At 49.6% G+C, this 13,608-nt stretch overlaps 1 protein-coding gene across 2 annotated transcripts in view; it reads left to right on the top strand.

Moving 5' to 3' along the window:
* DCTN2 (dynactin subunit 2) overlaps positions 1-13,608 on the top strand; it is a 350,710-nt gene that overhangs the window by 128,337 nt on the left and 208,765 nt on the right. The gene's annotated exons all lie outside the window — the stretch shown is intronic.

Genomic DNA, 13,608 nt, shown 5'->3' with positions numbered 1-13,608 from the left:
GCTGCCAGGTGAGACGGGTCCATCAGTGTCTGAGTGAGGGCTTTGTTACTGAAATCCCTGGGGCTTTGAGCCGAACCGGTGTTTGAAGTGTCCGAGTGGTTATTCCATCCCTGTTTTCAAGGGAGATGGGGAGGTTTCAGACTTAGTATTGCGGGTCTGCCAGATGAACAGGAGTGGTAAATGGGATGAGTTTTGGGCAGGGGTTAGAGAGGGACTGTGGTTCCAGTTTTAGGTATGATTCTACACTAGTTAGCAGATACGGTTGGTTGTGCTGTGTTTTTCTTTTGCTGGAAGACAGCATAGATTTCTGGGGTATGAAATGCGAGCTGGTGGCTAGACTGGAGGAGAAGATGTGTGATGTGCAAGGAAGCAGGAGTTGCAACATTGTGCAGCATCTGAGAAAACAGAGACTTCTTAGACAACTAGGTTACTAAATCATTGCCACAAAGCCTACAAAAGGAAAGGTAAGAATTGGAAAGAGTAGAAACCAAAGAAGCGGATTGGCAATTTGTGACCACAAAGGGAAAGAGACGCAGGTGGGATTCAAACAGGCTAAAAGTATCAGGACATTTTCAGATACTCAGCAGGTCAACTACAGAAGAACCCATCTCTGGAGCAATGGAACAGAAAGCTACAGGGGACATACCTGATAGTTTGTCCTTGCAGTACGTAGTGAGTAGCGTCAGGAGAGATTCTCCAGTCATCCTCAGAATGCAAGCAATCAGCAGCAACAGCTCCATAATAAGAGCAGACAGAGAACTCAGCAAAGGCCACAAGGACAGTAGGAAGATGTTCTGTCTCCCTGGAGCGAAGAAATGAGACGGAAGATTAGACCGGATTGGGAAATTCTCTGGTAATCTCCACTGATGACGTTACATATTGGAACCAATGACGTGGCATCACATGGAACTACACAGATTATAGAAGACCTCAGGCATCCTTGAACAAAGCAGAAGAAGAGGAATGGCCAACTGATCTCAGATATCCTAACCAGTCATTGACCAAGAGAAGGCAGAAAATACTGGACGGGAACTGTTGGCTGCCTGACTGGTATGAAGCTGATGGTTTTGGTTTTATTTATCATTGGGCCACATTTCAGCAGGAGAGAGAGATCTACAAATGGGATGGCCCACATGTCCCAGGTAGAGGACTAACCTTCTTGGGCAGAGACTAGCTGGAGCATCTTGGAGGGCATTAACCCACCAACACAAGTTGAGGTTGCCCCGGAGGCAATGAGGTACGAAACTCAAACTCAAGGTGTCATGAACAAATTGAACTGATGTGGCAAGAAAAGAAATGTTTCTCGTGCTTATTAGCCAGTCCTGGGAGGGTAGGTGACAAGAGGAAGTCGAAATTCTCATAGTTTTTCTCGTCAATATGTATTTCTGTAATTGGCATTACTGAAAGTGGAGGAGACCTTTTACAGGATTGGTTATAATCTGTTAGGCGGGATTAAGGATTGAGTGGGCACTCCCACAGAGCAAGTTCCTGCTTACAGACAGATGTGGGGCTGCTATGGGGGAGTTTGATTTAGGAGACATACCCTGGAGGTATCATGCAGCCAGTAATAAAACGTCATTCCAGTTATTAAAAATTATAGGTGATAATTTGCTAACACAGAAGGTGTTGCACCCAACACAAGGTAACTCTATTTTGGTCCTCGTTATGACAGATAAAGATGAATTAATCACTGGATTGGAGGTGCCTAGGATCCAGTGACCATCACCTGATTACATTCAACATGGCCTAACTTACTTGGTGTGACTCCGCTATCATTGCTGTGAAAATAGCTCAGCCGGATTTGCAACAGATTGGCTTCTTTCCACTCATGTTGTGGGTTTACTACCAAGAAAATCACAAATAAAAATGGAGGTAAAGTATTTGTCAGACCAGAAACACCGGCTCCCGTCCGGGAATGGTATCTCCTCATCTCTTCATAACGCAACATCCCAGGGATGTGTCCCTGGGGTTTGCCCAGGATGTGTTTTGTCACATACAGCCTGTCAAAACCCAGCTCCTTACGGAAGTGTGGTGTGACACAGGACAGCATGCCGTGCAGGTACAAATCTTCATGCCAGTGAATGGTTGGTCCTGGCTCTTTCACAGCAGTCTGACAAAACTCCCCCCGGAGTAATGCCCAAGCTCCGACGAGGTGACACCACCTACGATGCTCTCTGACCCCTACAGAGGCAGCTGCAGAAAGATAATTTCCCAGGGGGAATAAAGCTCCATTGCTGGCCCCCAGTGCTCCCAGTTTTGGGGTAGCCAATAGGCATTTGAGCACTGGGCAATGTCTTAGTCTCAGGTTGCGTTTCTAGGCTGTTTTATTTATTTATACAATAAAATAATTAATGATTGTTGCCCCTTTTTCCAATGCCACCTGTCAATCCAGAGCAGAGCAGTAGCGGATGGTCAAGGCCTTGCAGGTCATCTTCCCAGTGGAGGAGAAATCAATGAGTCTGGCCCTATTCTAAGTGCATCTTGTTTACCTACGTTGTATACACCTGTCCAGAGCAGAGGTGGGCAAACAGCAGGCAAGGATTCCTGTGTCCAGGAATCTCAGCCTTCCAGGTGACAGTTACTTTGCCTCAGAAATTGACTCCAGTTTGAGTCCAAGGCAGAGGACAAACACTCCCATTGAATCTAGAGAGGTGACCCACACACCTGTGTCTGCCCCAGAGCAAACATCATCCTTTCCTCCCCACTGGGTAGCAATGCAAAGTATAGGGGGAAACAGAGAACATAGGAACGGCCATACTGGGTCAGACCAAAGGTCCATCTAGCCCAGTATCCTGTCTCCCGACAGTGGCCAATGCCAGGTGCCCCAGAGGAAATGAACAGAACAGGGAATCATCAAGTGTTGCCCATTCCCAGCTTCTGGCAAACAGAGGCTAGGGACACCATCCCTGCCAATCCGGCTAATAGCCATTGATGGACCTATCCTCCATGAATTTATCTAATTCTTTTTTTAACCCTGTCATAGTCTTGGACTCACAACATCCTGTGGCAAGGAGTTCCACAGGTTGACTGTGTGTTTTTTGAGGGAGTAAATAACATTTCCTTATTTATTTTCTCCACACCAATCATGATTTCATAAACCTCTGTCATATCCCCTGTGATGGTCCACACCCCTAGGGTTAGGGCAGCATTGCCTATCAGTCACAGTCTACAAAGCAGCCCTTTGGTGCACAGCCACGTGGCCTAGCAGCCGGAGTCTATCGAGCCACCCTTCGGTGCAGGGCAGCGTGACCTATCGGTCCCAGTCTATAAAGCAGCCCTTCGGTGCAGGGCAGCGTGGCCTAGGGCCAGAGTCTATAAAGTTGGGGCACCCACAAAGAGGTGTGGCGACCCCGGTGAGGGGGCCTGGGCCCACCAGACTACACTGGGCCCCAACCCAGGGCCCTAACAGTGGCATAGCGGCTTGCCGCTGGCTCAGTGGGGGGGTCCTACTGAAACACACTGAGGTTTCCTGGGCAGGGGGGTACCACTCCATCACCCTCCCTAGGTCACTTCCTAGCAGAGTCTGCGCTGGTGTTTCCCATGCGATGTCAGGTTCTCTGTGTTCAGCAGGGCTGGTCATCTCCGGGGGCTCCTCCAGTCGCCGGGGCTCAAGCGGGCTGCGAAAGGCTTCGATTCCTGGTGCAGTCAATGTCTGTGGCTGGCCCTCCACAGGAGCTTCCCAGGCAGGTCCTTCCACTGCAACCTCCTATCCAGAATGAGCTGAGCTCCCTCCCTTTATACTGCTAAAGCACTTGGAGCATGCCCAGTCTCACCAGGGAGGCGGGACTTCCGCTGTCCATAATATGGGCTTCACCCTGTCCAGGCTAGTGCAGGGTAAGCAGACCCTGTCAAATCCCCCCTTAGTCGTCTCTTTTCCAAGCTGAAAAGCCCCAGTCTTATTAATCTCTCCTCACTCGGCAGCCGTTCCAGACCCCTAACCATTTTTGTTGCCCTTTTCTGAACCTTTTCCAATTCCAAGATATCTGTTTTGAGATGGGCGACCACATTTGCGCACAGTATTCAAGATGTGGGCGTTACCACGGATTTATATAGAGGCAACATGATATTTTCTGTCTTATTATCTGTCCCTTTCTTAATGATTCCCAATATTCTGTTCGCTTTTTTGACCTGCCGCTGCACATTGAGTGGATGTTCTCAGAGAACCGTCCCCAGTGACTGCACGATCTCTTTCTTGAGTGGTAACAGCTAATTTAAATTCCATCATTTCACATGTACAGTTGGGATTATGTTTTCCAGTGTGAATTACTTTGCATTTATCAGCACTGAATTTCATCCTCCATTTTGTTGCCAAGTCACCCAGTTTTGCGAGATCCTTTTGCAGTTTGCCTGTGATTTAACTGTCTTGAGTAGTTTTGTATCAGCTGCATATTCTGCCACCTCACTGTTTACCCCTTTTTCCAGATCACTTGTGAATATGTTCCTCATTATATTTTTTCACTTCCTTTGCCAGAGTTTATTGCACCTTTCTCTTTTCCGCACTAGGATTTAACTTCCACTTTTTAAAGGAGGCCTTTTTGCCTCTCGCTGATTCTTTTACTTTGTTGTTTAGCCAGGGTGGCTCTTTTTCGGTTCTCTTACTATGTTTTTTAATTCAGGGGATACATTTAAGTTGAGCCTTTGTTACGTGCCTAGGTGCTCTGCAGGGACAAGACACACACACACACACACACACAGTGAGTGATATGGCTTTTAATGAAGGTAAAGAAAACACACCCACAACGGGGACTCTGCACGTTGCTAACTCAAAGCGGGGAGCGAGTCCAAAGCAGCAAAACAAATTCTGATAAATATAACTTTATGCTAATAGCATGTAAAGCAGCTCATACATAGGCATGTGGGAGCTTTCCCACAACTGGGCTATCTCTTATGGCAAAGGGCCAGGCTTTTCCAAACACGCCGGGCTTCCCAGGCTAAGCGGTTCCAACCAGCTACAAGCAGCATATGCTAGTATACAGCAACCTTTAATAACCTGTCCTTGAGAAGGCGAACAGCCTTAGCTAAACCGTAACAAAATATTCCGCAGTCCCTTACAGCCTCTATTATAGTGTCTTTAGAAAGTTTCCACGCAGCTGCAGGGATTCACGTTTGGCGCTGTATCTTTTAATTTCTGTTTCACTAACCTCTTCCTTTTTGTGTAGTTCCCCTTCTGAAATTAAATGCTACCGTGTTGGACTGCTGTGGTGTTTTCTCGCCACAGGGATGTTACATTTAATTATTTTCTGGTCACTATTACCAAGCAGTCCAGCTAGATTCACCTCTTAGACCAGACCCTGTGCTTCATCTAGGACTAAATCAAGAATTGCCAGGACTAGCTGCTCCAAGAAGCAGTCATTTAAGGTGTCAAGAAACTTTATCTTTGCATCCCATCCTGAGGGGATATGTACCCAGTCAATATGGGGATAGTTGAAATCTCTCATTATTGCTGAGTTTTGTATTTGAATAGTTTTTCTGATCTCTCTGGGCATTTCACAATCACTATCACCATCCTGGTCAGGTGGTCAGTAATATATTCTTATTATTTGAGCATGGAGTTACTATCCCTAGAGATGCCATGGTACAGTTTGGTTTATTTAAGGTTTTTACTTCATGTGATTCTACGCTTTCTTTCACAGAGAGTGCCACTCCCCCACCAGCACCACCTGTTCTGTCCTTCTGATGTGTTTTGTTCCCAGGTGTTACTATGTCCCGTTGATTAGCCTCATTCCACCAAGCTTCTGTGTTGCCTGTTATATCAATATCTTCATTTAATACGAGGCACTCTAGTTCACCCCTCTTATTATATAGGCTTCTAGCACTGGGATAGAAGGACTTTAAAAACTTGTCATTTTTTAGCTCTCTGAGGCACACACAGAATTCATAAAAATGTTACAGAAAATTCTCACTTGGTCACACCTCCCCCGGTGAGATCACAATATAATCCTGTGTGTTAAACGGTGTGCAATGACAAACAGGGGCCCAACTCACCCACGCTGGCAGGACAGGAGGCTGCGTCCCAAAGACTTCCCCTGCACGTTAGCCCACCATGGGGGGAGGGGTTCCTCCCCACACTATGGAAAAGGCCAGAGTATCCACTCTATACTGATCCTGTGTGATCCATGAGCGGCCAGAGCCTCTGCCACGTGGGGCCAGATTCTCAGCGGGGGTAAATCAGGGGTGCACAGAAGCGACCCTGATTTACACCACCTGGGGATCTCATCTAACCCCATATCTGATCCTGCGCTGGCATAGATAAATGGTATAGTCGAGTGCCTGGCCACAATTTGGTTCATTATCTCGTTATGCAGTATACTCAAGAGACCAAATAACCAATGTCAGGCGCTTTTATTAATGTACTATGGGAAAAAGGTTCTCTAAGATACCAGGCTCCCGTGCAGCCACTGTTCCATTTGCCTTAGGCCGAAGGGATGCTTTCCAGGTTGCACATTTCAGCTGATATTATTGATATGATCTACCGAGTTCCACATTGCCCCAGCTCTGTACGTTGGTGCTCTGTTCCTTTCCAAGTGCAGATCCGTGAAGGGACTTCCAGAGCTTGTACCATGAGAGAGAACGACAGTGTCTCGATTGCTGACAAGTTTCCTGTCCACTTGCACCAACTGCTGATTTCAGCCAATGCCAGGTGTGATGGGGTACTTAGCATAAATGAACAGGATCGAGGTAGAGGTCAGTACTATATTTGTGCTTAATATTGTTGGTGTTTAATCAGGGCCTGTGCAACCATTTAGGTGACCTAGGCAGTCGCCTAGGGCTCTAGGATTTGGGGGGCACCATTTTCTTTGGCAGCGACCGTGGCGGCCGGATCTTCGGCCGCCCCGGTTGCCGCCAGCATTTAGGCGGAGGGAGCTGGGGCAGGGAAGCGCGGGGAGGGCCACCTGCAGCAAGTAAGGGGGGGGGGCGGCACAGAGGGGAACTCCCCGCCCCAGCTCACCCCTGCCCCGCCTCCTCCCTGAGCATGCTGTGGCCACTTTACTTCTCCCGCTTCCCAGGCTTGTGGCGCCTAAGCTGATTGGCACCACAAGCCTGGGAAGCGGGAGAAGTGAAGCAGCCACGGTGTGCTCAGGGTGCTCGTGCTCGTGCATGGAGCAGGGGTGAGCTGGGGCGTGGGGGGGATCCTCAGGGCGGAGAGTGGGGGGTGGGGAGCTGCCGCATGGGGGGCTCCTCAGGGCGGAGGGGGGGAGCTGCCACGGGGGGGGGTCGCCTCAGGGTAGGGGCACGGGCACAAAGTGGAAGTTTCACCTAGCATGAAACATCCTTGTACCAGCTTTGTTTAATGCATACCTATATAGAACTATGGTGTGGATCTTACCTGTTATTAATATGATATATATTTATGTGCTAGCCAGCCTGTGTTAGTCAACACTGGGCATTTTGGCAGATCAGCTCCACTGATGGTAGCTAATGTCGTAGGAAGAGAGCCTGAGATATAAGCCCATTTCACAGAGGTCTGGTATGAGGCCTGAGCTGAAGTCGTGGGCAAGCGTTGCTGATATAAAGCAAAGGTAGCCACACAAACACATTCCTGTCGAGGGGTACCAGACCATCCCGACATAGAGTGGTACCAGACCATCCCAATATCAAGGAAGGTACAAAAACATTCCTCAAGGATAACAGGAACACGCTGACCCCTCCCAAAAGATATGATCAGGATCACAGCATGATGAATAAAGAGGTTTTGATCAAACCACCATATACAAAGCGAAGGGTGATAACTAGCCATGCCAGGGGGCAGTAACTAACCATGTCAGAGGAGCAATACGTAACTTGTTTGCATCAGGGCATAAAGAGGTATCCCTGAGAGGTGTCCTGGTCCAGCCGAGGGGAAATGGAAAGTCCCGACATTCACTGAGCTGCATCCATTGTCATATACTAAGATATACCCTTGTAGAGTGTGCCAGGTGCTTTGTCGACAATAAACCTGGCCTGGTGCCTTCGTTCCTTAATGGATCTTGTGGTCATTGGGCAGTTTGTTCCTAGTATGCCGTGCTGGCTGTCTGGGCACAGCTGGGGGCAGCACACAGGGAGAACGCACATGCAGCCGAACATCTGACCACAGCCGCTACCAGCTGACTGCTCTATTGAAGTGGCACAAGTCTCCCGTCCGCATTCCTTTCCTCCCTCGCGCATGTCACCAGCTGAGGGATCAAATTAAAAGTCTTGTTCTATTTCATCTGCAGATCATACTCAATGCATCCTAGCATCTCAACAAGCACAGACCCCAAAGAGTTCGCACCCTGAATACTCTGCAGCCTGGCACTCCAGTGAGGCACGTGGTCGCACGAATTCCCCTGCTTTGAAATGGCAGGGCTCCTAGGCTGTCGGCCTAACACATGTATTTCAGAGGCCTGTATCACCTTGGGGTTTTATTCCTGACACCCCTTACAATGCCTCTGGAGAGATACAGGGGCAGGCAGCCTGTAATTGACACCAAGCACATGCATGACAATAGCTTGAGCCCTTGGCGCATGCAGCCACCTCTGGGGTGGAGGGCAGGAGGGAAAGTGTCCACTAGTCACCAGAGCAAACCCCTCACTTCTGGAGAACACCTTTCCAATGTCAACACCTCTGCAGACCAGACAAGGACCTGGAGTGCTGTGCTTTTTCCTGAAAGACCCACACACACACACACACACACAGAGCCCATAGCACACAAGGCCTGGGGAAGGGAGGAAAGGTGGAGGACCAGCGATTCCTCAGGCTTTTCCAAAGAGCTCTGCTCCCCTTACTTAATGCAGGACTCCCCTGCACCCCCACCCCCGAACATCGTGGGGGGGCCTCCCACCAGGCGCTGCTGTTCCCAAAAGGATCCAGACAGTTCGGGTGGAGGATGGGGTGGGAGCCAGGGCTCTGGGGTTAAAATCAGCTTCTTCTCGCTGGTTTGAATCCTTGTTCGCAGCTGACGGACCAGAAGAGGCAAACAGCATTTCATCAGGAGCAACAGCCGCCCACTGCCGTTGGACAAAGGACATCTTTGTGCTGAGCCAGCGGGAGGCGCCGACGGCGCACAGTGTGGGGGACTGTTTCCTGCGCAGATGTCTTGCATCTCGAATGGGCCACTTGCATCATGGCCCTTGACTCGGGCCCAGAGCCCCGATGGCTCTGCTCTGGTGCCTGGTCTGAGAGGAGCTTGGCTTGGTGCCCTATGCAGGAGGATCACAGTAGGATTAAACTGCAGATCTCGCAGTCCAGGCTAGTTACTGGGAAATACAGACTCCTCTCCAATGCCTGGGAGTTCATAGCATTAGACCCTGTGACATTGGAGCCTGCTCCTGGCACAGGGAGAAGGGAATGGAATTGAGGACAGGCGGTGGGGGGGCTGTCATTCATACTCCTGGAAATTAGCTGCATGTATTATAGAATCATAGAATATCAGGGTTGGAAGGGACTTGAGGAGGTCATCAAGTCTAACCCCCTGCTCAAAGCAGGACCAACCCCAACTAAATCATCCCAGCCAGGGCTTTGTCAAGCAGGGCCTTAAAAACCTCTATGGGTGGAGATTCCACCACCTCCCTAGGGAACCCATTCCAGTGCTTCATCACCCTCCTAGGGAAATAGTGTTTCCTAATATCCAACCTAGACCTCCCCCACGGCAATTTGAGAGCGTTGCTCCTTGTTCTGTCATCTGGTACCACTGAGAACAGCCGAGCTCCATCCTCTTTGGAACCCCCCTTCAGGTAGCTGCAAGCAGCTATCAAATCCCCCCTCACTCTTCTCTTCTGCAGACTAAACAACCCCAGTTCCCTCAGCCTCTCCTCGTAAGTCATGTGCTCCAGCCCCCTGATCATTTTCTTTGCCCTCCGCTGGACTCTGCAATTTGTTCACATCCCTTCTGTAGTGGGGGGACCAAAACTGGACATAATACTCCAGGTGTGGTCTCACCAGTGCTCCGTAGAGGGGAATAATCACTTCCCTCGATCTGCTGGCAATGCTCCTACTAATACAGCCCAATATGCCATTGGCCTTCTTGGCAATGAGGGCCCACTGCTGACTCAAAGCCAGCTTCTCGTCCAGTGTTATCCCCAGGGCCTTTCCTGCAGAACTGCTGCTTAGCCAGTCGGTCCCCAGCCTGTAGTGGTGCCTGGGATTCTTCCATCCTAAGTGCAGGACTCTGCACTTGTCCTCGTTGAACCTCATCCGATTTCTTTTGGCCCAATCCTCCAATTTGTCTAGGTCCCTCTGGACCTTATCCCAGCCTTCCAGCGTATCTACCTCTCCGCACAGCTTAGTGTCATCTGAGAACTTGCTGAGAGTGCCATTCATCCCATTATCCAGATCATTAATAAATATGTTGAACAAAACTGGCCCCAAGACCGACTCTTGAGACACCCCTCTTGAGACCGGCTGCCAACTAGACATCAAGCAGTTGATCACCACTCGTTGAGCCTGAAAATCCAGCCAGCTTTCTATCTACCTTATAGTATTACCAGCCTCAGTATTCTAGCTCTGCCATGGCTTAGCCTATTGTTACCGCTGCCACTGACCTTTGCAAGTCACTGCGGCATCCTGTGCCTCAGTTTCCCTGCAAGTGAGTGGCCTCCTCCCCAAAGTGCCCCCTCATGGCCTTGTTCTCACCATGCTGCAGGTATCCTGCTCCGTCCTCTCCTGTCTCTCAGTCAGGACGGCCTCCCCAGCCCTTCCTTCTGGGGTGCAGCCGTCTCTCCGTTCCTAGGGTCCAGCTGTCCAGCACGGAGACATCAGTGGGTAGCCCCCCTTTCTTCAGCATGGTCCAAATCCTTACTGCCAGAACATCCCTTCCCTTGTCAGCGACGAGGTATAACAGATACTTTACTAGGAAGTATAAGGACAGGAAATTCTAAATTCAGTAGATCTGGAAGCATTGAAAAATAAGACCAGCGTGATAGAAGCACTGCATCATACTATTGTACGGGGGCAAGAGCACCAGATTGCTGAATTGATCCAAACTGGGATAGATACTGGGACGAACTTCCAAGGGCATACTTGGGAACATGTTAACCAGATATTCTGGGCTCGATACAGCATCATGAGGGACATAGCAAACAAAATGGCGTTAGCCTTGTGGTGTTCTGAACAACTATTAGCTATTATGCTGTCAGACCGGGAGATGGATTGGGTAGGAGCTAAAGATATGACTGTCTTAATTCCTCTGCTGACAAAACATGAAAATAATCTTTTCCCTCCCTCTGTTTCTGGAGGGTGCAAGGCCCTGGAATCTAATGTATACACATCGATCCTCGCAGGGCACATCACTGCACACCCTTGGAGTGATATTTTTAGAGGATGGGCCCCCACTTGGTCTTCAGCTTTCAAAATTACGTCTCGTCCATTTGTTGTTTTCTTTATTCTGGTCAATGTAATGTTCGTTGCAATGTCTGGCATGTGCGGTTGGACAAAAAGGCTGGATTTTAAGCTGAAACCACAAGCTCGCATTGTCTCACAATATATCGCCAGGAAACAAGGACATAAAGTGTGACCATTCCCTACCTCTGGATTGAAGGGTCAACGGGGGACAATGTGGAGCTGAAGAATGAAATTGTTTCTTTCCTTTAATTACAATTATCGTTAAGGCTTTATTCATACGACTTTATCGTGTATCAAATGAACAAACAGAACGTCACCATTTGAACATTGTAACACCCGTTTACTGTTTGCCTCCGAACGTTGTAAATTATTTCTTACACTTATTTTAATAAAACTCCATCTTGTAACTAAAACCCCATTTTGAAATGTTGGCTCCATTTTGCAAAACCCTGCTCTCAGGTGTGTGTATGAAGTGTGCAGGAATAATGGAATCAACCTCCAGTCCCAGCCCAAAATGAAGTGCAAACACCAGCGGCTGAAGATGCAGACAACAGCCCTGACAAAGTGAGAAGGGTCCACCCCAAAAGAAAAGAACAAAGGTGCAATTGAAACAAGATCCAAGTCAGGTCTGAGGCTGAAAGTCGCGTCTGCAATTGACGGGTGATCAATCCCGCAGAACCCAGAGGCAGCCTGACACAGCAAGACCCGTAGACTCTTGTTCAGACTAAAGCCTACAAAAAGGATGGATGAGATGGGAGACTTTGGAGGGTAACATTCTGCTGCCAACATCGAAGGGCATTGGTGCGCGCCCGACAGAGACCCGGCCCTTCCTCGTACCCAGCTTTCCTGGCCAGTTAGCCACCAGGAGCTACGAATCCAAGCTGACTAATCAAGCCATAGACTCAAGCTACTTTCAGGACTGGTAACTGTCGAGCAGCTGCAGAACATTTGATGTGGGTGGCTGGGTGGGTATTAGCAATTGGTCATATTCTCATAATAAACGTGGCATATTGCCTTGTCCCCTGAAACGATCCTGTGTAGTTTTATCTGCATAGCAATTTCAGGGCAGCAGGGAGTCTGGTTTCGATGGAGGTATTTAGGTGGCACCATGGTACACAGACGAAAGTCCCACCCCGTTTAAAAGCCGTGCTTCTCTGCATTTCTCGTCCAGCTTTTCCCTGCCCTTGAATTACCCATAACCTCAAGCACTGTCCATAGACAAAATAGGTTAACCCGAGCAGGACCGGCTCTAGGATTTTTGCAGCCCCAAGCTGCGGTCGCGATCGGCAGCACTTCGGCAGCAGCTCCACCGCGCCGTTTCATTCTTCTGCGGCAATTCAGCAGCAGGTCCTTCCCTCCAAGAGGGAGTGAGGGACCTTCCACCAAATTGCCGCCGAAGGGCAGGACATGCCGCTCCTCTTCATTGGCCACCCCAGGCACCTGCTTGCTGCGCTGGTGGCTGGTGGCAACACCAATTCGGCAGCCTGCTGGGGTCACTTCTCCAGGGAAAGCAGAAGGGGGCCGTGCCCTGGCATTCCAGCTGCAAGGAACGATAAAGGCAAGAAAACCCGGAGCCGACTGGAAGTTTGGTAGGTTTCTTTAAACCACTCCTTGGTGACTGCGCCGGTCGGGGGTCTTGTCCACCTGCTCCGGTCAGGCCCGACGAGGCCCTGAGCTGGTTGGGTATCGTCCAGCTGCCCCTCAGCCTGCAGGAACCCCCTCCCCAGGCTATTTGCTACTCACATGGGCCCCACTGCGGAACCGGGCTCCTCCCAATCCAGCTCCCACAGAGGACCCAGAACAATCATGGAGACGGCTTTGAGTCACCCCCTCCCTGCCCCCACCCCACTGGCCTCACCTGGCCAGTCTAGTGGGGAAGGTCCCACCCAGTCCCCAGCAATGTCTGGCCCGTGTTCCCTCCGTTCGTGCTGGACGTGGTCTTAGATCCAGTTTGGTCTCTAGTGTCAGGAGGTAGCCATGTCAGTCTGTATCCGCAAAAACAACCCAGGAGTCCGGTGGCACCTTAAAGACTCCTGGTTAATTAATGATGTTAAATCTGCAAATGAATTTTAGTTCTGCTGTTTCTCTTTGAAGGCCGTTTCTGAAGGTTTTTCGTTCAAGAATAGTGACTTTTAAATCTGTCATAGAATGTCTGGGGGGATTGACGTGTTCTCCTACCGGCTTTTGTATGTTACCATTCCTGGTGTCCAGTTTGTGTCCATTTATTCTTTTAGGTAGGGATGGTCCGGTTTGGCCAACATACATGGCAGAGGGGCATTGCTGGCACATGATGGCGTATATCACATCAGT

Source organism: Chelonoidis abingdonii, chromosome 26 (assembly GCF_003597395.2).
Source record: "Chelonoidis abingdonii isolate Lonesome George chromosome 26, CheloAbing_2.0, whole genome shotgun sequence".
Classification (NCBI taxonomy): Eukaryota; Metazoa; Chordata; order Testudines; family Testudinidae; genus Chelonoidis; species Chelonoidis abingdonii.
Note: the sequence above shows the minus strand (reverse complement) of the source record. Positions and strands in the feature narration are given on the sequence as shown.